This window comes from Amblyraja radiata, chromosome 30, assembly GCF_010909765.2.
Source record: "Amblyraja radiata isolate CabotCenter1 chromosome 30, sAmbRad1.1.pri, whole genome shotgun sequence".
Taxonomy (NCBI): Eukaryota; Metazoa; Chordata; class Chondrichthyes; order Rajiformes; family Rajidae; genus Amblyraja; species Amblyraja radiata.
In genome coordinates, this window is record NC_045985.1 from 32,726,777 (window position 1) to 32,750,013 (window position 23,237).

General features: G+C 49.2%; 1 long non-coding RNA gene across 1 annotated transcript; it reads left to right on the forward strand.

Annotated features, from left to right (window-relative positions):
• The first annotated feature begins 1,360 nt into the window (after positions 1-1,360).
• Positions 1,361-23,149, forward strand: LOC116990233. Its single transcript, XR_004416484.1, has 3 exons — positions 1,361-1,469; positions 17,494-17,498; positions 23,139-23,149. It is a non-coding gene; the product is annotated as an uncharacterized LOC116990233 (long non-coding RNA).
• Positions 23,150-23,237: the final 88 nt, after the last annotated feature.

Genomic DNA, 23,237 nt, shown 5'->3' on the forward strand with positions numbered 1-23,237 from the left:
GAGACATTGTCGCCGCTGTGGGGGAGCGGGGAGTCGGGACACAGTCTCTCTCCATCCCTGTCTGTGTCTGTCTGTCTGTCTGTCTCTCTATCTGTCCCTGTCTCTATTTCTCTATCTATCTCTCTATCCCTGTCTGTCTGTCTGTCTCTCTATCTGTCCCTGTCTCTATTTCTCTATCTATCTCTCTATCTATCTCTCTCTCTCTCTATCTCGCTCTCTCTGAACGTAGTATGATGTTGAGCAGCCTAAGCACTATGTCCTGTATCTCCGGAGTGCTGTACTTGAACATTTCATTTTTAATGCTGTCTGGACCACAGGTTTTCTTTGAGTGAAGATATTTTATTTTTATGGTCAATTCTTCCAAAGTAATTGGGAAATCAGGTTTTTGATAATCATTAATTACTGCTTCGAATGTTTGGAGTTTTTCTTTGATATGAGAATAATTTAAGTTTATTTTATTTATTGGGATGTCTTGTATATAGATTTTTGAGATGTGCTCTCTCTCTGTCTGTCTCTCTCTCTCCCTCTCTGTCTGTCTCTCTCTCTCCCTCTCTGTCTGTCTGTCTGTCTGTCTGTCTGTCTCTCTGTCTCTCTCTCTCTGTCTGTCTGTCTGTCTCTCTCTCTCTCTCTCTCTCTCTCTCTCTCTCTGTCTGTCTCTCTGTCTGTCTCTCTGTCTGCCTCTCTCACTATTTGCGGAATGTACACAGCCACATTGGACGTTGAGACGGGGCCCGTCTGTGGGACAGGGGCTCCCGCTGGCTGTTTTGCTGTTCCAGCCAGTCCCTGAGGTCAGGTTTGAAACTCCTTCTCTAAGATCCTCCATTCTGATTTTTAATTTATCACCCAAATGTTTCTTCTTCCAGATTAAGGCTTTGGCGACGGCCCCCTGCACTCGATCAGTTGGTTCACCCTCCAGGTACAACTCATCCAGATTTTCCAGGCTATTTTGGTAATGTCCAATCAAAATTTGTCGTGTTTGCTTTGCCCAGGTTTCAGCACTAGAGGCCAATTTTTGTAATGTTTCCTGGGTGGGATTTGCCGGTTTTACAAAGTGTGTTAATATCTTTGCCTGCTTCATGATACCAGAAGGGGGTAGGCTCCGCTCTTGCAGAACCCTCAGATGGTGCAGAGTCTGGGCCATTTTATAAATCACTAACAGCGACTGCAAAGGAATCTCTTGGCCTCGGTTGATTCCTGTGCTGAACGCCATTCACATTATTATTGTTGCTAAACAATCCCTCTACCCCCACTCCCCTCTACATGTTATTATTCATTTCTGGCTTAGTTAGTAGTAAACTATAATGCAATATAGGGTAAACACCAAGGTGCTCACCAAGTCTTTGTTTTTTTCCAGCTTGCTGAGACCCCTTGCCGAACTCTTCCCGACTGGGCAACGATTTTCCAGCTTCGCTATCGCTGTAGCTTCAGCAGGGAAAGAGATCTACTTCTAGCCGGTAAGGGGTTTTAAGGTATGTCCCTCCCTTTCTGTGTTTGCCCCTCCCATGTGCTGAGTCCTAGTGTTAAGTTTCAATTTGCTTCAAATAGATGACAACATAAATGTTAGTAATACAGTAACGTCTTTATTTTGCCAGGTGGGTGTGGGGGTCAACTCTCACAGTATGTAAAACACAGACTACAGAGTCTCTCTTTCTCCACATGTTCAAACAGATATATTTATACCCTAATAATCAGAGCCATAATGTAACACAGTACCCCAGAGTCCACCAAACCAACTGAATGGCCAGCAGCTTCCGTTTCCTTCATTGTACCCATGCATGTCACTGCCAACTGTGCGGATCTTTTAAATTTCTTGGGAGATATTGGTAGCAAGGTCAGTGATATTAGTGGATTCATCAGGGATTATAGGCGCAACACTCTCGTCTTATTATAGCACAGGTGCCTCCTTGTTAATCTTTGTAGATAAAAGCAAACCGGAACTGGCTGTCTTTATGCAGGGGTGTGGAGAAAAAGGCTCAACATAGGTCAGTTACTGTAAAGTTGTTGGTTTCCGCCGGAATAAATGACAGAATAATATTGGTGTCAGGTACTAAAGGAGCAATAGGGATCACTATTTTTTAATAGCTCTCAAGTCTTAGTTAAAGACCAAGACTAAAGAATAACACCATTCATTACGTCTTCCCACTTTCGGGATTGGCAGAATAGGAGTATTACAGGACTTTGCTTTTCACTAATACTCCGTGTTGTAATAAAGATACTATGACCATAGCTATTCCTTCTTCAGCCTCCGGGGCCAGTCAATATTGTTTTAAACATGGCAAGGCTGCACCCTTTTTTAAAGTCACTTTATGTTCAAGGGCTGAATGCACTCATCCCACATGGTTCTTATGCTTTGCCCATAGTTCAGAGGGTACTTGGACCAGAGCCATTGGTAACCTTGGTGGATCCTCCGTAGGCGGCTGTTGCTTTTCAAAAATAATGTCCCATTCCTTTCTCACCCTTGTGATCTGTGTCATTGGCAACTTGAAAACATGAACTTGAAAAAAACACTAACCCACTGACTCACATGGCTATCTGGACTACACGTCTTCCCACCCTGCCCCCTGTAAAGACTCCATCCCCTACTCCCAATTCCTCCGCCTACGCCGCATCTGTTCCCAGGATGAGACATTTCATACCAGGGCATCGGAAATGTCCTCGTTCTTCAGGGAACGGGGATTCCCCTCCGCCACCATAGATGAGGCTCACACCAGGGTCTCATCCATACCCCGTAACACTGCTCTCTCTCCCCATCCCCGCACACGCAACAAGGGCAGAGTCCCTCTGGTCCTCACCTTTCACCCCACCAGCCGGCAAATGCAACACATAATCCAGCACAACAGGCTTGAGTGACTGTGCTGCCAGCCCAATAATCCATTTGGCCCACAATGTCCATACTAGCCCTCTGGAAACTAGTCCCAATAGCCCACAACACCCATACCAGCGCTCCAGAAAGCCCCCCCCACTGGCCACCAATATTGGAATTGGTGGAGAGGTGGAATATTGCGTTGGGTGACCAGCCCTCCCATGTGATGCTGGGACCCAACGGGTCCCACTTAGTCTAGTAATCAATAAACTCCTCCTCTCCCCTCTTTCCATCTCCATCTCTCCCCCAATCTTCCCCCTTGCTGTACATAATCAATAAACCCCCGTCTAAGGGGGGTAATCAATAAACTCTCTGTCCACCCTCCCTCTCGCCACCTCTCTCTCTCCCCCTTGACTTCTCCTTTCTTAAGTACCAAGGGATGTTGACCATCAGACCCTGGGGATTTATCAGCCTTCAGTCCCATCAGTCTACCCAACACCATTTCTTGCCTAATGTGAATTTCCTTCTGTTCCTCCGTCACCCTAGATCCTCTGGCTATTAGTACATCTGGGAGATTGTGAAGACAAATCCAAAGTACTTGTTCAACTCGCCTGCCATTTCCTTGGTCCCCATAATAAATTCACTTTTTTCAGCCTTCAAGGGTCCAAATTTGGGCAACTAATTTTTTCCTCTTCACATAACAAAAGAAGCTTTTACTATCTTCCTTTATATTCTTGGCCAGCTTGCCTTTGTACCTCATATTTTCTCCCCGTATTGCCGTTTTAGTTATCTTCTGTTGCTCTTTAAAAGTTACCCAATCGTCTGGCTTTCCGCTCATCTTTGCTATGTTGTACTTTTATTTTTAAGCTGTCCCTGACTGCCCTTGTCAGCCACGGTCGCCCCTTACTCCCCTTGGAATCTTTCTTCCTCTTTTTGATGAACCAATCCTGCACCTCCTGTATTATTCCCAGAAATACCTGCCATTGTTGTTCCTTTGCCTGTTAAGGTGCAAGTCATCCTTTTTGCCCAATTCGCCCTTCCCCCAAAGCAGATCCCAGTGGTCTAATAATCTAAATCCCTGCTCCCTGCACCAGCTCCTCAGCCACACATTGAGATCCTCTATCTTCCCTCACCAGCACAAGGAACTGGAAGTAAATCGGAGATAACTACCCTGGAGGTCCTGATTTTCAGCCGCCTTCTGAGTTCTCTGAAGTCACGCTGTAGAATGTCTTTCCTCTTCTTCCCATATAACCATATAACCATATAACCCACTGACCCGTCTCATTTCCTAACAGGAGGTCCAGCACCGCCCCTTCTCTAGTAGGTACTTCTATGTATTGCTGCAAAAGCTATCCTGCACACATTTTACAAACTCCAACCCATCCAGCCCATTTACAGAATGTGTTTCCCAGTCTATGTGTGGAAAATTGAAATCTCCCACAATCACTACCTTGTGCTTACTACTAATATCTGCAATCTCCTTACATATTTGCTCTTCCAATTCTCTCTCCCCATTTGGCGGTCTATAATACACCCCTATAAGTGTTGCTACCCCTTTCCCATTTCTCAGTTCCACCCAAATAGCCTCCCTAGACGAGCCCTCTAATCTATCCTGCCAAAGCACTGCTGTAATATCTTCCCTGATTAGCAATGCAACACCTCCACCTCTTGCCCCTCCAATTCTATCACACCTGAAGCAACGAAATCCTGGAATATTTAGTTTCCAATCATAGCCCTCCTGCAACCATGTTTCACTGATCGCCACAACATCATACTTCCAGGTGCCAATCCAGGCTCTAAGTTCATCCACCTTTCTTACAATGCTCCTAGCATTAAAATATACACATTTAAGAAACCCACCCTCTCTTATTCTCTGTTTATTGACTTTTTCTTCTCTCTCCCCAACATTTTGGGTCAGAGTGCTACCATTCTCTGCCTCCTGCCTCACACACTGACTGCTAGCTTTCCCAATTTGAGTCCCTCCCCCCAACCATACTAGTTTAAAGTCTCCCCAGTAGCCTTTGCAAATCTCCCCGCCAGGATATTGGTCCCCCTCGAGTTCAAGTGCAACCCGTCCTTTCTGTACAGGTCGCACCTTCCCCAAAAGAGGTCCCAATGATCCAGAAACTTGAATCCATACCCACTGCACCAGTCCCTCATCCACCTCGCTCCACCTCGCTCCATTCCTACTCTCACTGTCGCGTGGCACAGGCAGTAATCCTGAGATTGTCACCTTTGCAGTCCTTCTCCTTAACTCTCTACCTAACTCCCTAAATTCTTCTTTCAGGACCTCTTCTCTTTTTTTACCTATGTCATTGGTACCTATATGTACCACAACCTCAGGCTCCTCTCCCTCCCATTTCAGGATTTCTTGGACCCGTTCAGACACATCCTTGACCCTGGCACCAGGGAGGCAAACTACCATCCGGGTCTCCTGTCTGCGTCCACCGAATCGCCTATCCGACCCCCTGACTATAGAGTCCCCTATTACAATTGCCCTCCTCTTCTTTTCCTTACCCTTCTGAGCAACAGGACCGGTCTTTGTGCCAGAGGCCCGGCCGCTGTCGCTGCCCCCAGGTAGGCTGTCTCCCCCACCCTTACTCAAACATGAGTACTTATTTTCAAGGTGTACAGCCACCGGGGTACTCACCAGTCCCTGCCTCTGCCCGTTGCCCTTCCTAACTGTGACCCAGTTTTCTGTCTCCCGTGGTCTTGGAGTGACCACCTCCCTGTAACTCCTTTCTATGACCTCCTCGCTCTCCCTGAGCAGACAGAGGTCATCGAGTTGCTGTTCCAGGTTCCTAACACGGTCCCTTAGGAGCCCCATCTCGACGCACCTGGCGCAGATGTGGACGTCTGGAGGGCACTCAGACTCCATGACCTCCCACATCTGACATCCAGAACAGTAAACTGCCCTGGCCCTCATTCTCCCCCTTATCCCAATACAATAAAGCCTTACCCGGGATACAATCAGCTGCTTCCTCTAGTCCGTTCGACCAATCAGAGGCTTCCACCAGCCCCCTTAATTTGAAGTGTGATCTGCGAATGGAACGTTACAGATTTTGGTCGCTCCTCCCTCTGTAACGGCTCCCGGGCCTCTGTTGAAACAAGCCCCGCGATGGGTTTTTAACTCACCACACGAAGGTCACTCCTCCCTCTGTAACGGCTCCTGGGCCCCCGACGTCATATGTGCCGACATGCATTACCACTTCCGGCTGCTCACCTTCACCCTTGAGGATGCCCTGCAATCGGTCCATGACGTCCTGGATCCTGGCACCAGGGAGGCAACACACCATCCTTGACTCCCACATGTTGCCGCAGAAACCCCTGTCTGTCCCCGACTACCACGGCTCTGCCTGACATCTGTCTCTTCGGTTAAGCCTCAGCATCGCCTTTTGACTCAGAGATCTGTCCCTTGTCTCTTCAGGTATCTTCGGTGTAACGATCTTACTGTAGGTCCTGTCCAGGATTTTCCCGGATGATCCTGAGGTCATCCAGCGGCTTCTCCAATGCCCCAACACGGTCCTTCAGGAGTTGAACCTTGACACACTTTGCTAGAGGCAGGAAACATGTTTCCGATGTTGGGGGAGTTCAGAACCAGGGGCCATATTTTAAGAATAAGGGGCAAGCCATTTAGAACGGAGACGCGGAAACACTTTTTCACACAATGCAGTTGCTAGTCTGTGGAATTATCTGCCTCAGGAGGAGGCCGGTTCTCTGGATACGTTCAAGAGAGTGCTGGAGTAACTCAGCGGGTCAGCCAGGATGCCCATAATAAAGAGTACATGTTTGGTGGGCAACTCTGTGAGGGAGTTCACTGTTTGTGTGCAGGGTTTGATGCCCATGGTAAGAGTTACAGCATTTGGCAACTCAGTCCGGGAGTTCGCTGTTTGTGTGAAGTGTTGTCTTTGATATAGCTGGCATGTTGCTGTGCCAGTTTGATTATGAAAATATTTAATTAATCATGTACCCTGTAGGATTCACTACTGCGGATATTTGAATTTCACTGTGCCTTAATTGGTACATGTGACCATAAAATGACCTTGAACACATTGGGCCTAGAGTTATTTTTCCAGGCCCTAACCATCCAGTGTTTGATATTTTGAGGTGAATGTAGAATCTTCTCATCTGCTGCTGTTTCTCTATCTACAGTTACTCTGCTTGTTTCTGGTTGATGTGCCAAGCTCTTTGGAGATAATTTAATGTCCCCAGTTTTCTATGGTTTGTGATGGGCTTTGTCAACTTGCTGTTCCAAGTACTGCTTGTGATAGAGGGTATCCTGACTGCACTTGTGAGTAACTGCTTAATTTCTTTACTTCCGTAGCTCAACAATTTTCTTTTAGCCATGATTGCAATTTGGACAGGTTCATTTACAATACAATACAATACAATACAATACAATTCAATTTATTGTCATTTGGACCCCTTGAGGTCCAAACGAAATGTCGTTTCTGCAGCCATACATTACAAACAAATAGACCCAAGACACAACATAATTTACATAAACATCCATCACATTGCTGTGATGGAAGGCCAACAAAACTTCTCTCTCCACTGCACTCTCCCCCCCATGTCAGAGTCAAAGTCAAAGCCCCCGGCGGGCGATGGCGAATTGTCCCGCGGCCATTTAAGCCACGCCGGGTGATGCAAGGTCGCACACCGGGTTCTTGGTGTTAGAGCCCCCGGCGTGCGCTCGCAGAGTCCCGCAGCCATTCCAAGCCGCGCGGGGCGATGATGTAAGGCCCCGCTCCAGGAGCTCTTCAACCCCGCACTCGGGCGGGAGAAGTCGCCGCTGCGGGAGCCCTGAAAAGCGGTCTCCCTCCAGGGACCCGCGGGCTCCCGGTGCTGCCGTCCGCCAAACCCGCAGTTGCAGCCTCCGAAACTCCGGAGGTCGGGCCGCAGCAGCGTCCACCACCGCTCCACCCGCTCTGGACTCGGCCAGCTCCGCGACGGTGAGGTGAGTAGTCGGCACCACAGCCCCCGGTCTTCCTGTTGGTGGCCGCTCCTCGTTGCAGCCCCAACGACAACGGAGACCCGACAAAGAAAAGGTCGGGTCTCCCGTGCAGGGAGAGATTTAAAAGTTACCCCCTCCCCCCCCCCCCACACCACCCCCACCCCCCCACACACCTACCCCAACAAAAAATAACAAAAACTACATAAAAACATAGACATAAAATAATAAAAAACGCAGACGGACTATAGAGGCCGCTGTTGACGAAAGTCGCGCTGCACACGTAGATGTAAAAGTTCATCATTTTTCCTGCAATAACCGTTTAGATCTATGTAATTTTCTTGCAGAGTTGCAGGCAAACAAGTTGTTAATGATATTCTGCAGCACCTCTTCCATTTTCTACCTGACACCTTTCACAGGTTATGTGTTTGAAGTTCGAACCTTGTCTCCAAAAGCTGCTACATTAAATATGCGGGAATGCAGGCAATTAGCATTGTATTTGTTTTAAAATTCCCAATTTGTTTCTCTTTTGTGTTTCTTCCTTTCTCATCCTCGCAGGCTGACAATTAACACATTCTACAATGGGTATTAAGTGCATGTTTGTTTACTTTCTGTAGCATTGAATCCATTCTCTTGGAAGACAGGCAGGCAGCTTCCAGAGGTCGTTTTAATACTCCAGAGGATGATAATTGTTCAACTGTCAATAATGGGCATCAAATCTGGGGCTGCTGGGACCAATTTGTTGAGCCCATTTTTAGGAACCTAACAAAGGTACACACCACATACAAAATTTTGTTCACGTATGCGCGTACATATTCACAGGGCCTATGAGAGAGTAGTGCAGGGGTACATCGTACCCGGCCCGAGGCCCAAAAGGGGACCCGGGAGCCGAAGGAGGGGGGCCGGGAATTTCCTGAAACCTCAGAAAATGTTTGCAGATATACTGTGAAGACTAGCATTCACATTTTGTGTGAGCCGACATAGTTTTATATATCGTAATGCGTAGAAATTGTTATCCATAATAAAGCGGGGAATTTTAACTGGCGGGTGTGTGGTCGGGGTGAGCTGATTTAAAGAGGGAAAAGGGGAAGAATCATGACCACTGATGGATCTTCCCTGAAGGAGGGGTGGGGGGGTCTGGGACCCAGCAGAGACAGACCTCGTGCTGTCTGCATGGTGGAGGTTGTGGGTCTGGTGCTGAGCGGGGAACTGTGGTGAGGTGACGGCTCTGGCCACTGGTGGCCGCTGGATAGGCGAGGGAGGGTCGGCGGGCGGAATCGCTGGTGGAGGCCCGTGGGGGGGGGGGGGGTGTGGGGGGGGGGGAACTGGAGTAGAGATACGGCAGCAGCGTCGGTTGCCTCGGAGACACAGTGAAGGTCGGCGACAGTGGCTGCGGAGGCCCGGCCCGGGGAGTGGGCAGCCGCTGCTGTTTCAGTGGTCCTGGCCTGGCTGTGGGTGGGTCAGTGGGTGTGGGTGAGTCAGTGGGTGTGGGTGAATCAGTGGGTGGGTGAGTGGGTGTGGGTGGGTCAGTGGGTGTGGGTGGGTCAGTGGTGTGGGTGGGTCAGTGGTCCGGGCCTGGCTGTGGGTGGGTCAGTGGGTGTGGGTGGGTCAGTGGGTGTGGGTGGGGCAGTGGGTGTGGGTTGGTCAATGGGTGTGGGTGGGTCAGTCGGTGTGGGTGCGTCAGTGGGTGTGTGCATGGGAGGGTGTGTGGGTGGGCCTGTGGTTGTGGGTGGGGCAATGGGTAGGTGTGTGAGGAGGTGGGTGTGGGTGTGCGTGAGGGTGGGTGTGTGTGAGTGGGTGAGTGTATGTGGGTGGGTGTCAGTGGGCGAGTGGGTAGGTGTGTCTGAAGGGGTGCGTGTGTGTTAGTGGGTGTGGGTGTGTATGAGGGTTGGTGTGTGTGTGAGGGGGTGCGTGTGTGAGGGGGTGCGTTTGTGAGGGGTGCGTGTGGGTGGGTGCGTGCAGGTGGGTGGGTGCGTGCGTGTGTGAGTGTGTGTGTGTGCACATGTGAGTGAGTGGATGGCTGTGGGGGTGCGTGTGGATGCGTGAAGGTTGGTGCGTGCGTGTGTGAGTGGGTGCGTGCGTGCGTGTGCACACGTGAGTGAGTGTGTGTGTGTGTGGGTGTTGGGTGGGTGTATGTGAGTGGGTGAGTGAGCGTGTGTCTGAGTGTGTGTGTTAGTGGGAGTGTGAATTTTGTAAATGCAGTGAAAACCATTAGATCTGTTGAACTTGTTAACAGAGTACATACTTGGTGACCTGTTTCCAAATGTTAGTGTTAGCTTAAGAATACTGTTAACAATTCCAGCAACAGTAGCTTCTGCAGAGAGGTCACTATACGTGCGCTTCTTGGAAGACATGGTTCACAACACACACAGTTCGTGTGTGTAGACGCAGGGTGGGTGTGGGCGGGGGTGGGTGTGTGGAGACGCAGGGCATTTGGCAAACTCAAGCTGATTAAGAATTATTTAAGGTCTACAATGTCTCAGGAACGTCTTGTGGATTTGGCGAGGCTAAGTATTGAATCAAACATTGATAGAACAATACATTTTCATGCTGTGATTTGAAAAAGTTCACACAACGATGCCAGGAATGCTCTTTATTTAAAGTAAATACTAAGCCTATCTACCTTCTTTTACTTTTTACTAATAATTATATCTTCTGATCTGCATTGAAATATAAAAAGGATGTTTCGATGTGAAATCTTTCTCCTTATCTGTATTGTGGCACAAACAAAGATGTTTAAAACAAATGTGCTTTCTTCTCTCTGATCCTTTAATCTATATTAATAAATCTCTGTTCTTGACCGCTTTTGGCTTTCTGTGCTGCGATTTCCGAGAGAACGCCGCCGCCTACGGCCGTCGTTTTTGGCCACCTTGCTCAGAGCCCCCCTGCGCCGCATGTGTGCCGAGGATTTTTCCCGTCGATGAAAAATGACAGAGATATCAATGTTTTTACACAATTCCCCATTCTCTCTGCTGCCCCTGCTGGAGGGAGGGGGAGGGAGTATAAAACCAGGAGGTGGTGTGCCTCAATCAGTCTCTGCAAGTGGTGTGCCTCAATCAGTCTCTGCAACATGGAGGGCACTCTGAGCTCTGAATGACAATGAACAAATTTCTTCACACCTGTGAGTAAGTACCCTTAATCTGGGTTGAAAATGAAAATATGGTTAGTTTGAAATAAAAAAGCACTGCCTGCAAATGGTTGTTTGGGGGGGTTTAGGTTCCTCTCTCTACCCACCTCCCTCTCTCCCTATCCCTCTCTCTTTCTCTCTCTCTCCCCCCTGTCTCTCTCCCTTTCTCTCTCTCTCTCTCTCCCCTCCCCTCCCCTCTCCTCTCCCCCCTCTCCTCTCCCCCCCTCTCCTTTCCCCCCACCTCCTCTCCTCTCCCCCCCTCTCCTCTCCTACCCCCCCTCTCCTTCTCTCCTCTCCCCCCCTCTCCTCCTCTCCTCTCCTCTCCTCTCCTCTCCTCTCCTCTCCTCTCCTCTCCTCTCCTCTCCTCTCCTCTCCTCTCCTCTCCTCTCCTCTCCTCTCCTCTCCTCTCCTCTCCTCTCCTCTCCTCTCCTCTCCTCTCCTCTCCTCTCCTCTCCTCTCCTCTCCTCTCCTCCTCTCTCCTCCCCTCTCCTCCCCTCTCCTCTCCTCTGCCCCCCTCTCCTCCCCTCCCCTCTCCTCTCCACTCCTCTCCCCCCTCACCTCTCCTCTCCCTCCTCTCTCCTCCCCTCTTCCCCTCTCTTCTCACCCTCTCTCCTCTCCTCTCCCCCCCTCTCCTCACCTCCCCCCCCCTCCTCTCCCCCCTCCACACCCCCTCTCCTCCCCCCTCCTCTCCCCCTCCTCTCCCCCTCTCCTCTCCCCACTCTCCTCCCCCCCTTTCTCTCCCCTCTTTCTCTCCCCCCTTTCTCTCTCCCCCTCCCCTCTCTCCTCCTCCTATCTCCCCCCCTCCCCCCTCTCACCCCCTCTCTCTCCCTCCCCTATTTCTCCCCTCCTCCCCTCCATCCCCTCCCCCACCGTCCCTCCCCTAAAACCCCCTCCCCACCACACACCCCTACCCCCTTCCCTCCACCCTCCCTCCCCCTGCCTGCTCCCCACCTCTCCCCCTCCACTCACCTCACCCCCCTCTCAGCACACCCTCTCTCCCCCCCTCGCTCTCCCCCTCTCCACCCCTCTCTCCCCCTCTTCCCCCAACTCTCGCCCCCTCCCCCTCTCTCCTCCTCCCCTATCTCTCCTCCCCCCTCTCTCCTCCCCCCCTCCCCCTCTCTCCCCCTCTCTATCTCACCCCTCCTCCCCTCCCCTCCACACCCCCTACCCTTTTCCCTCCACCCTCCCTCCCTCCCCCTCTCTCCCCCTCCCCCACTCTCCTCCCCTTCTCTCCTCCCCCTCTCTCCTCCCCTCTCTCCTCCCCCCTCTCTCCTCCCCCCTCGCCCCTCCCCCCTCTCTCCTCCCCCCTCTCTCCTTCCCCCTCTCTCCTCCCCCTCTCTCCTCCCCCCTCTCTCCTCCTCCTCTCTCCTACCCCCTCTCTCTCTCTCCCTCTCTCTCTCTCTCTCCCTCTCTCTCTCTCCCCTCCTCCCCTCCATCTCCTCCCCCGCCCTCTCTCCCCTAAACCCCCTCCCCTCCACACCCCTAACCCTCTTCCCTCCACCCTCCCCCCCCCGTGCTCCCCACCCTCTCAGCACCCCTTCTCTCTCCCCCTCACTCTCACCCACTCTCTCTCCTCTCCTCCTCCCCCACCTTTCCCCCCTCACCCACCCTACCGCTTCTCCTCCTCTCCACCCCCTCTCCCTCTTCCCTCTCTCTCTCTGTGTTTCTGTCTCTCTCTGTCCCTGCCCCTTCTGTCTCTGTCCTCACTCTCTACCTCCCCCCGCTCTAGATGTGACTGCAAGTTGGGGGCTATGCGTCAGTAGATAGGATGGTTATGGGGGAAAATAATAATATTAATATAATATCAAGGGGGGTGATTAGCGTGAGTGCGGGGGGGGGGGGTTAGTTAGTGTGTGTGACGCTGCATGCCGCTCCCCCCCCCCCCCCCACCCAACCGCACGTTGGGGGAACAGACCCAACGGGTCTGCACTTGGTCTAGTATTATTTATATTTATTGACACGTATCATGGAGGGAGTATAGCAGCATAAGGCCTTAAATGCAGAAAATCAACAGGGCGCTCCATTCACCCCTCTCTCCTCTTCCATACCGCTTTTTGCCTTACAGCTCATGGCATAACACCGTAGTGGATTTCTACGGATGACTAATGGAGAAGGGTAGAATTCCTGAAATAAACTTTGTACCCACTGATAACATTCCTCTGAGGCCCAGCGTATACAGACACGAACTCTTTGTGTTGTGAACCATGTCTTCCAAGATGCGCACGTAGAGTGAATCATTTCCCAAGTTCTGTTTCACAAGTATTGTTCAAATCCGTGGTCAAGCCGCAATGTGTTATCTGTGCCAAGGTTTGATGCCACGAGAGCATGAAGCCCAGCAAATTGAAGATCCATTTGGAGTCTTGTTACAGCAACCTGGCGGGAAGGGCGTGGACTATTTCAAACGAAAATAAGTCGCACCCATGGGTTCCCACATCCACAGTCAAAAAGGCACAACAGAGGTACAGCGGACACGACTCGTAGTATTTATTTGAAGTTCTCATATTTTCTAAGGTTTATTAAAATTTCCTGTTAAAGACTTAGAAACATAGACACATAGAAAATAGGTGGAGGAGAAAGCCATTCGGCCCCTTCGAGCCACCACCGCCATTTATTGTGATCATGGCTGATCGTCCCCTGTCAATAACCCGTGCCTGCCTTCTCCCCATATCCATGACTCCACTAGCCCCTAGAGCTCTATCTTACTTTCTCTTAAATCCATCCAGTGACTTGGCTTCTACTGACCTCTGTGGCAGGGAATTCCATAAATTCACAACTCTCTGGGTGAAATTTTTTTTCTCTCCTCAGTCTTAAATGACCTCCCCTTTATTCTAAGACTGTCCCCTGGTTTTGGACTCGCCCAACATTAGGATTATTTTTCCTGCATCTAGCTTGTCCAGTTATTTTATACGTTTTTATGTTTCTATAAACCCCCCACCCCTCTCATCATTCAATACTCCAGTGAATACAAGCCTAGTCTTTTCAATCTTTCCTCATATGACAGTCCCGCCATCCCAGGGATCAATCCCTTGAACTTCCGCTGCACTGCCTCAATCACAAGGATGTCCTTCCTCAAATTAGGAGACCAAAACTTCCAGACAGACAGGACCCAGGGTCAGGATCAATCCTGGGTCTCTGGCGCTGTGAGGCATCAACTCTACCGCTGCACCGTGTTGCCCCATACTTGTCCAATGCATATGGATCAACTGGCAGACAAACACCAGAGACATTATAATATTAGACCTTGTTTCTGAAATAAAAATAGTTTACTTGATAATCTTCCTGTAAAGTGGGCCTATGGAGAAGAGTGCTCATAATGTGATGGGCTTTTACATTGTGTTGGAAATTGGCGTAGTTAAATTTACACCGAGGATGTCATGCTGTATCCAGCTCATCCACTCATCTAGCTTTCTTCCCTGGTTCCCCCCCCCCCCCCCCCCCCGTGCCTCATAATTCGTCTGAAGAAGGGTCCCAACCCCAAATGTTGCTTATTCATGTCCTATAGAGATACCCGCTGAGTTACTCCTGCTCGTTATGACTTATTTTGGGAGGAGTCTGAAGAAGGGTCCCACCTCAAAACGTCAACTATTTGTGTTCTCCAGAGATGCTGTCTGAACAGCTGGGTTACTCCAGGACGTTTATGCAAACCAATATCTGCAGTTCATTGTTTTTATGTAATATGAATCATGCCTTGAATATGCATTGTAATAGAATATGTGTCACACGTAACCAGTGAGAAAAACATGAACTTATGTAAATGAGAAAGGTGGCTGAAGGCAAATGTGAGTCTCATAAACAGAGAGGCATGCAAATGTACGCTGGGGAAAGACAGAAAAAGCTGGACTAGCTCAGCAGGTCAGATAGCATCTCTGGAGAAAAGGAATGTGGCATTTCGGCTCGAGTCCCTTCTTCAGACCGAGGGCCAGGGGAAGGGGGGATGAGATATATAGATGGCGATGTAATGAGATATAGAAAAACGAATGAAAGATATGCAGATAAATAATGATGAAAAGGGGATCGGGCCATTGTCAGCTGTGCTGGGTGAAAACAAGTTACAGACAATGAGACTCAACAATACGACTTTGAAGCTGGTGCGACTTGGGAGGTGGAGTGATGGAGAACGAGGTGATGCAAGGTTTACTTGAAGTTAGAGAAATTAATATTCATATAATGACAAGGCAGGGGAATTACATAACTGATTTGTGTCGTCATCACTGTAGATCTGCTCTGAACTCAGACAGCAGGTAAATCTGCTCCAGCAATATATTTCCCACGGCCTGTCCAATCCAGCTCAGTTCCTTGTGAGAATTTGTCGGAACCTGACATTTCCAGCCTAAAATACATTCCCTATTACAGATTGCCTGTAAGCTAAGCGATCTAGAAGTTACATTGCAAATCAACAACACCACCGCTGTGGCGAAGATCGACACTGGAACTCGTAGTAATCTAAGTCCCAGGCTGAGTTTTCCAGGGTCCAGAACACGGAAACTGTGATAAATACGAACACTTCATTAATTCCATTTGGGGGTGGAGAGGTTCGCCCAGTTCGCAGGGTTCATCTTCAGTGCCATCTGGCGACACATGTGCACAAGCTGAACATTTTAAATTGTTTCAGGCAAGGTAACGACTCTACTTGGTATTGATCCCAGCCAGGACACGGGATTGATCAGCATTGCAGAAGAGGTGCACCAACCTTTTCCCACCCAAGAATCCACTGAACAAATTCTCGCTTAGTATAATGAACATCTTGGCAATAAGCTTGGCAAGCTACCACTCAAATATGAACACACATATGTTATACACCTCCCGGATCCATAATCCAGTCCGGGTCTTACCTTACGGTCACCATATGTTACTAACGTTTTTAGCCACTAGTCGTTAGTCAGGATGTAGTCACGGTGGTGACTACTTGTAGTGTTACTTAACTATTTGCTAATAAACTAGTTGGACCATTAGTTGGTGTGTTCTTTATTAGCTCTACAATTACAGAAGATACAAACAAATCTGTCAGGAATATGAAAGGAGGATAGTTGAGGCGAATAGTATTAACACATTAAAACTACATTTAGACGGGTGCATGGTTAGGACAGATGTAGAGGGATATGGGTCAAATGCAGGCAGCTGGGACTAGTGAGAACAGGCATCTTGGTCGACATAGGCAAGTTGGGGCAAGGGGCCTGTTTCCGTGCTGAATGACTATCGCTTGACTATTCTGAGAATGAGGGAATGAAGGAAATAATTATTTATTATCAGCTGTTAGCACTATTACGTTTATCAAGAAAAGAGGCAGAGCACTTGGTTGGACCAAAGCAGATAAATTCCAATGTCGCAGCAGAGCGGTATGAATATTGAGTAGGAAGGAACTGCAGATGCTGGTTTAAACTGAAGATAGACACAAACAGCTGGAGTAACTCAATGGGACAGACAGCATCCATGGAGAAAATGTACGAGTGACGTTTCGGGTCTGGAGTCTAACTTCAAGTAACCCTGGCATTCCCTCCTTCTCCATTTAGGAGGATCCCATAGGTGATTGTCGACACACTCCCAGCACCGTCCCAGACCCTGCTCCATCTCAACCTCCCTCCAGCCACTCCCATCTCCTCTCCTTGCATTCAAATTATGTGAGGCAACGGGCAACACAAACAAGCCAGACAGGTAGAGGCAACACGTAACGCAGACAAGCCGAATAAGGTACAGAGTTCCCAGCGTCGGAGACGCCTCTCCTCTGCGCCTCCTCCCTCAGGCCGAAGCGCCCCCACCTCCCAGCGGCTTCCTGAACCATCACCGTACGCCCATTGCGGGTGGGCGACTCGCCGGAGGCCCGCAGGATCTCTCTGAGGGTCTGATGGACCAGCCTTTCCCGGCCTCCCGCCGGGTCGTGCTGTCACCCGCCGACCCCTGCCTCCTCCTGGCTGTCGGAGCCGCGGTCTACGGATCCAGCTGGCCCCTGACCTGGGCCGCTCTACCCGTCGCCGCGCTGCTAGCCTTGCTCTACCTGGCCTGCCGCCAGGTCTGCGGCGAGTTCGTGAGGCAAAAGTTGGAGGCGGACATTGAGTGGGGAGGACGGGGGTGGGGTTCTGGGTTGTAGAGGAGGTAGGGGGCGGGGGCCTGCGGGAGATGATGGCAGCGCTGGATGAAGAGGGACAGCCGGGTCAGGTATGGGGAAGGTGTGTCGTGTTGGGAGGGGAGGGGAAGTTTCGCAATGAGGTTTGATCAACATTTAAAGCTGCATCAGAAGAAGCAGCCAACATAATCAAAACCTTGTCAAACCACCGAGCCATTCCTTCTTCTCCTTGCACCCGTCCGGCAGAAGGGTGCAAGGAGATCTTAAGAAAGAAATTAGAAAAGCTAAAAGAAGATATGAGGTTGCTTTGGCAAGTAAGGTGAAAGTACACCCAAAGGGTTTCTACAGCTATATTAATAGCAAAAGGCTAACGAGGGATAAAATTGGTCCATTAGAGAGTCAGAGTGGACAGCTATCTGCAGAGCCAAAAGAGATGGGGGAGATATTGAACAATTTATTTTCTTCGGTATTCACCAAGGAGACGGATATTTAATTATGTGAGGTAAGGGAAACAAGTAGAGTAGCTATGGAAACTATGAGATTCAAAGAAGAGGAAGTACTGACAGTTTTGAGAAACATAAAAGTGGATAAGTCTCCAGGTCCGGACAGGATATTCCCTAGGACATTGAGGGAAGTTAGTGTAGAAATAGCAGGGGCTATGACAGAAATATTTCAAATGTCATTAGAAACGGGAATAGTGCCGGAGGATTGGCGTACTGCGCATGTTGTTCTATTGTTTAAAAAGGGGTCTAAGAGTAAACCTAGCAATTATAGACCTGTTAGTTTGACGTCAGTGGTGGGCAAATTAATGGAAAGGATACTTAGAGATAATATATATAAGCATCTGGATAAACAGGGACTGATTAGGAACAGTCAACATGGATTTGTGCCTGGAAGGTCATGTTTGACTAATCTTCTTGAATTTTTTGAAGAGGTTACTCGGGAAATTGATGAGGGTAAAGCAGTGGATGTTGTATATATGGACTTCAGTAAGGCCTTTGACAAGGTTCCTCATGGAAGGTTGGTTAAGAAGGTTCAATGGTTGGGTATTAATGGTGGAGTAGCAAGATGGATTCAACAGTGGCTGAATGGGAGATGCCAGAGAGTAATGGTGGATGGTTGTTTGTCAGGTTGGAGGCCAGTGACTAGTGGGGTGCCACAGGGATCTGTGTTGGGTCCACTGTTGTTTGTCATGTACATCAATGATCTGGATGATGGTGTGGTAAATTGGATTAGTAAGTATGCAGATGATACTAAGATAGGTGGGGTTGTGGATAATGAAGTAGATTTCAAAGTCTACAGAGAGATTTATGCCAGTTGGAAGAGTGGACTGAAAGATGGCAGATGGAGTTTAATGCTGATAAGTGTGAGGTGCTACATCTTGGCAGGACAAATCAAAATAGGACGTACATGGTAAATGGTAGGGAATTGAAGAATGCAGGTGAACAGAGGGATCTGTGAATAACTGTGCACAGTTCCCTGAAAGTGGAATCTCATGTAGATAGGGTGGTAAAGAAAGCTTTTGGTGTGCTGGCCTTTATAAATCAGAGCATTGAGTATAGAAGTTGGGATGTAATGTTGAAATTGTACAAGGCATTGGTGAGGCCAATTCTGGAGTATGGGGTACAATTTTGGTCGCCTAATTATAGGAAGGATGTCAACAAAATAGAGAGAGTACAGAGGAGATTTACTAGAATGTTGCCTGGGTTTCAGCAACTAAGTTACAGAGAAAGGTTGAACAAGTTAGGGCTTTATTCTTTGGAGCGCAGAAGGTCAAGGGGGGACTTGATAGAGGTCTTTAAAAATGACGAGAGGGATAGACAGAGTTGACGTGGATAAGCTTTTCCCACTGAGAGTAGGGAAGATTCAAACAAGGGGACATGACTTGAGAATTAAGGGACAGAAGTTTAGGGGTAACATGAGGGGGAACTTCTTTACTCAGAGAGTGGTGGCTGTGTGGAATGAGCTTCCAGTGAAGGTGGTGGAGGCAGGTTCGTTTTTATCATTTAATAATAAATGGGATAGTTATATGGACGGGAAAGGAATGGAGGGTTATGGTCTGAGCGCAGGTATATGGGACTAGGGGAGAATACGTGTTCGGCACGGACTAGAAGGGTCGAGATGGCCTGTTTCCGTGCTGTAATTGTTGTATGGTTATAAGGGCCAGAAGCTTGAAAGTTCGCACTGCAGAAGTTCATACGAGTCATTAGTTACCGGAAAGGGGGGAAGATGGTTTTTGTGAGCCTGAATGTGAGTTGCTGTTCCTGCAGTTTGCGTGCGGCCTCACACAGGCGGAGAAAGAGGCTCGGGACAGAGAGGATGGAGTAGGAATTGGAAGGGGAGTTAAAAGGTTTAGTGACTTGGAGATCCAGCAGGTCTTGGCAGACCGAGTTCAAGTATACGGCGAAGCGGTTTCTTAGTCTATCTTGGCAGATTATTGAAAGCCACATTGGGAAAACCAAATGCTGTAGATGACAAATAAAATACATTTGGACTGGTTCATGGATAGGAAAGGTTTGGAGCAATATGGGCAAAAATATGGGCAAGTGAGACCTACGTAAATGGGACATCTGGTGTGCATGGGAAGCTGCGCCGACGGGGCTGTTTCTCTGCTCACTGGCTCTATGAGGTTGGCCGAGATGCATGTGAATCTCTGCCTCAATTGATAGTTCTTTCTCTGCAGATCCGGACCGCTCTCCCCTGCATCTCCGTCTTCAGGCCGGAACATCTCCACGTCCCAGCGGCTCCCTGGACCATGGCGGCCGCACACAAGGCCAGAGATGGACCCAGGTTCGCCGTGCGCCCGTTCCGGGCCGGCGACTCGCCGGAGGCCCGCAGGATATTCTCGGAGGGCCAGCTGGACCAGCCTTTGCCAGCCTTCCGCCGGGCCCTGCGGTCGCTCGCCGCTCCCTGCCTCCTCCTGCCTGCCGGGGCCGCCGTCTACGTAGCCAGCTGGTCGCTGGCCTGGGCCGCTCTGCCCGTCGCCGCGCTGCTAGCCTTGCTCTACCTGGCCTGTCCGCATGTTCTATACCAACTACCTGAGGGAAACGCTGGAGGCAGACATGACGGACATTGACGGGACGTACATGAGGAGGCCGGGAGCGGGGTTCTGGGTGGTGGAGGATCAGGGGGGAGGCAGTGGGCTGCGGGGGGTTTGGCGGCGCAGGAGTTCGCGGGACAGCCGGGCTGCTGCCAGCTCCTCCGCCTCGCTGTCGACCGCGATGCCGGGGGTCTGGGCCTGGGCCGCAGACTGACCTGCCGGGTGCTGGAGTTCGCCCGGGACAGCGGCTTCAGAGAGTGCGTCCTGTACACCAACACCGGCCAGCTGCCCGCGATCCGGCTCTACCAGGCCCAGGGCTTTCGGGTGACCAAGGACATGGTGCTATTGCCCGGACTTGCCCTTCTATCCTGGATCACCCACATCTACCTGTGCGAGATGAGGTTCTACCCCCTGAATACAGGGAATTACCACTGAAGGGGTATCGTGACACGGTGGGTATTGACATATCAATAAAGGAAACTTTCCAATGAAATATAGTCTCTGAGTTCATTGGTGTGGGGAGCGAAGGAGATGATGGTGGGGGTGGGGAGTGTGGGAAGGGGAGGGAAGTGGAGGGGTGGTGTATAGAGTGGAGTGTGGGGAGTGGAGGTGAAGTCAGTTGGAGGAGAGCGAGGTGACGTCTGGTCCCATATGCAGTTCATGAAACCCCTTAAACTCGCATGTAGGAAGCAACTGCAGGTGCTAGTTTAGATCAGCATCTGCAGTTCCTTTCTACACCTTAAACCGAGGTCATGGGACTATATGGAACGCCGGTCGGCCTGCGATACAGAGAGGCAACAACTTCAAGTTCCTGGGTTGGTATATGTGTGAAGATCTGTCCTAGTCCCGGCACTACGATGTCATGACAAATAAAGCCCACCAGCATCTCTTCTCTCCGAGATGAGGGGTCGCAACCAGAAACATCACCTATACTTCTCCAGATATTATATAATTTTATAACCATATAACAATTACAGCACGGAAACAGGCCATCTGGGCCCTACACGTCCGTGCCGAACACTTATTTTCCCCTAGTTCCATCTACCTGCACTCAGCCCATCACCCTCCATTCCTTTCCCATCCATATACCTATCCAATTTATTTTTAAATGATAAAATCGAACCTGCCTCCACCACTTCCACTGTAAGCTCATTCCACACAGCTACCACTCTCTGAGTAAAGAAGTTCCCCCTCATGTTACCCCTAAACTTCTGTCCCTTAATTCTGAAGTCATGTCCTCTTGTTTGAATCTTCCCTACTCTCAATGGGAAAAGCTTATCCACGTCAACTCTCTGTATCCCTCTCATCATTTTAAAGACCTCTATCAAGTCGCCCCTTAATCTTCTGCGCTCCAGAATAAAGACCTAACTTATTCAACCGTTCTCTGTAACTTAGTTGCTGAAACCTAGGCAACATTCCAGTAAATCTCCTCTGGGCTCTCTCTATTTTGTTGACATCCTTCCTATAATTGAGCGACCAAAATTGTACACCATACTCCAGAATTGGTCTCACCAATGCCTTGTACAATTTGAACATTACTTCCCAACTTCTATACTCAATGCTCTGATTTATAAAGGCTAGCACACCAAAAGCTTTCTTTACCACCCTATCTACATTAAATTCCACCTTCAGGGAACTACGCACCGTTATTCCTAGATCCCTCTGTTCAACTGCAATGCTCAATTCGCTACCATTTACCATGTACGTCCTATTTGATTTGTCCTGCCAAGATGTAGCACCTCACACTTATCAGGATTAAACTCCATCTGCCATCTTTCAGGCCATTCTTCCAAATTACCTAAATCTCCCTGTAGACTTTGGTAATCTACTTCATTATCCACAACACCACCTATTTTAGTATCATCTGCATAATTACTAATCCAATTTACCACACCATCATCCAGATCATTTATGTACATGACAAACAACAGTGGACCCAACACAGATCCCTGAGGCACACCACTTGTCACCGGCCTCAACATGACAAACAGCCATCCACCATTACTCTCTGGCATCTCCCATCCAGCCACTGTTGAATCCATCTTGCTACTCCTGCATTAATACCCAACAATTGAACCTTCTTAACCAACCGTCAATGAAGAACCTTGTCAAGGCCTTACTAAAGTCCATAGACAACATCAACTGCTTTACTTTCATCAATTTCCCTGGTAACCTCTTCCAAAAATTCAAGAAGATTAGTCAAACATGACCTTCCAGGCACAAATCCACGATGCCTTGACCCACTGAACTACTCCAGCGCATTGTGTTCTACGCAAGATTCATGCATCTGCAGTCCCTTGTGTCTACACGACTCTACTTCCTTGCAAGTTGAGGTGATACGGCAGGTCAGCTAGAATGATCTTCAACTTCTGCAGGTGTACGGTGCTGAGCATATTGACTGGTTGCATCACGGCCTGGTTTGGTAACGATGCATTATAATTAAGATGATTATAGAGAGTGGTAGATACTGCCCGGTCCATAGAAACATAGAAAACATAGAGAATAGTGCAGTAGTAGGCCATTCGGCCCTTCGAGACTGCACGACCATTCGATATGATCATGGCTGATCATCCAACTCAGTATCCCATCCCTGCCTTCTGTCCATACCCCCTGACCCTTTACCCACAAGGGCCACATCTAACTCCCTCTTAAATATAGCCCATGAACTGGCCTCGCTACCTTCTGTGGCAGAGAATTCCACAGATTCACCACTCTCTGTGTATAAAATGATTTTGTCATCTCCGTCCTAAATGACTACCCTCTTATCCTTAAACTGTGACCCCTAGTTCCGGACTTCCCCAACATCGGGAATAATATCCTGAATCTAGCCTGTCCAACCACTTAAGAATTTTGTAAGTTTCTATAAGATCCCCCCTCAATCTTCTAAATTCTAGCGTGTACAAGCCGAGTCTATCCAGTCTTTCTCATATGAAAGTCCTGACATCCCAGAAATCAGTCTGGTGAATCTTTCCTCAGATTAAGAGAACAAAACTCGTTGCATCTCCCCTTTTCAAAATCGCCCACCATTCAAATAATAGTCTACTTTCCTGTTTTTGCCACCAAAGTGGCTAACCTCACATTTATCCACATTATTCTGCATCTGCCATGCATTTGCCCACTCACCTATCCTATCCAAGTCACCTTGCAGCCTCCTAGCATCCTCCTCACATCTAACACTGCCCCCCCCCCCGGGTTCGTGTCATCCGCAAACCTGGAGATGTTGCATTGAATTCCCTCATCTATATCATTAATATA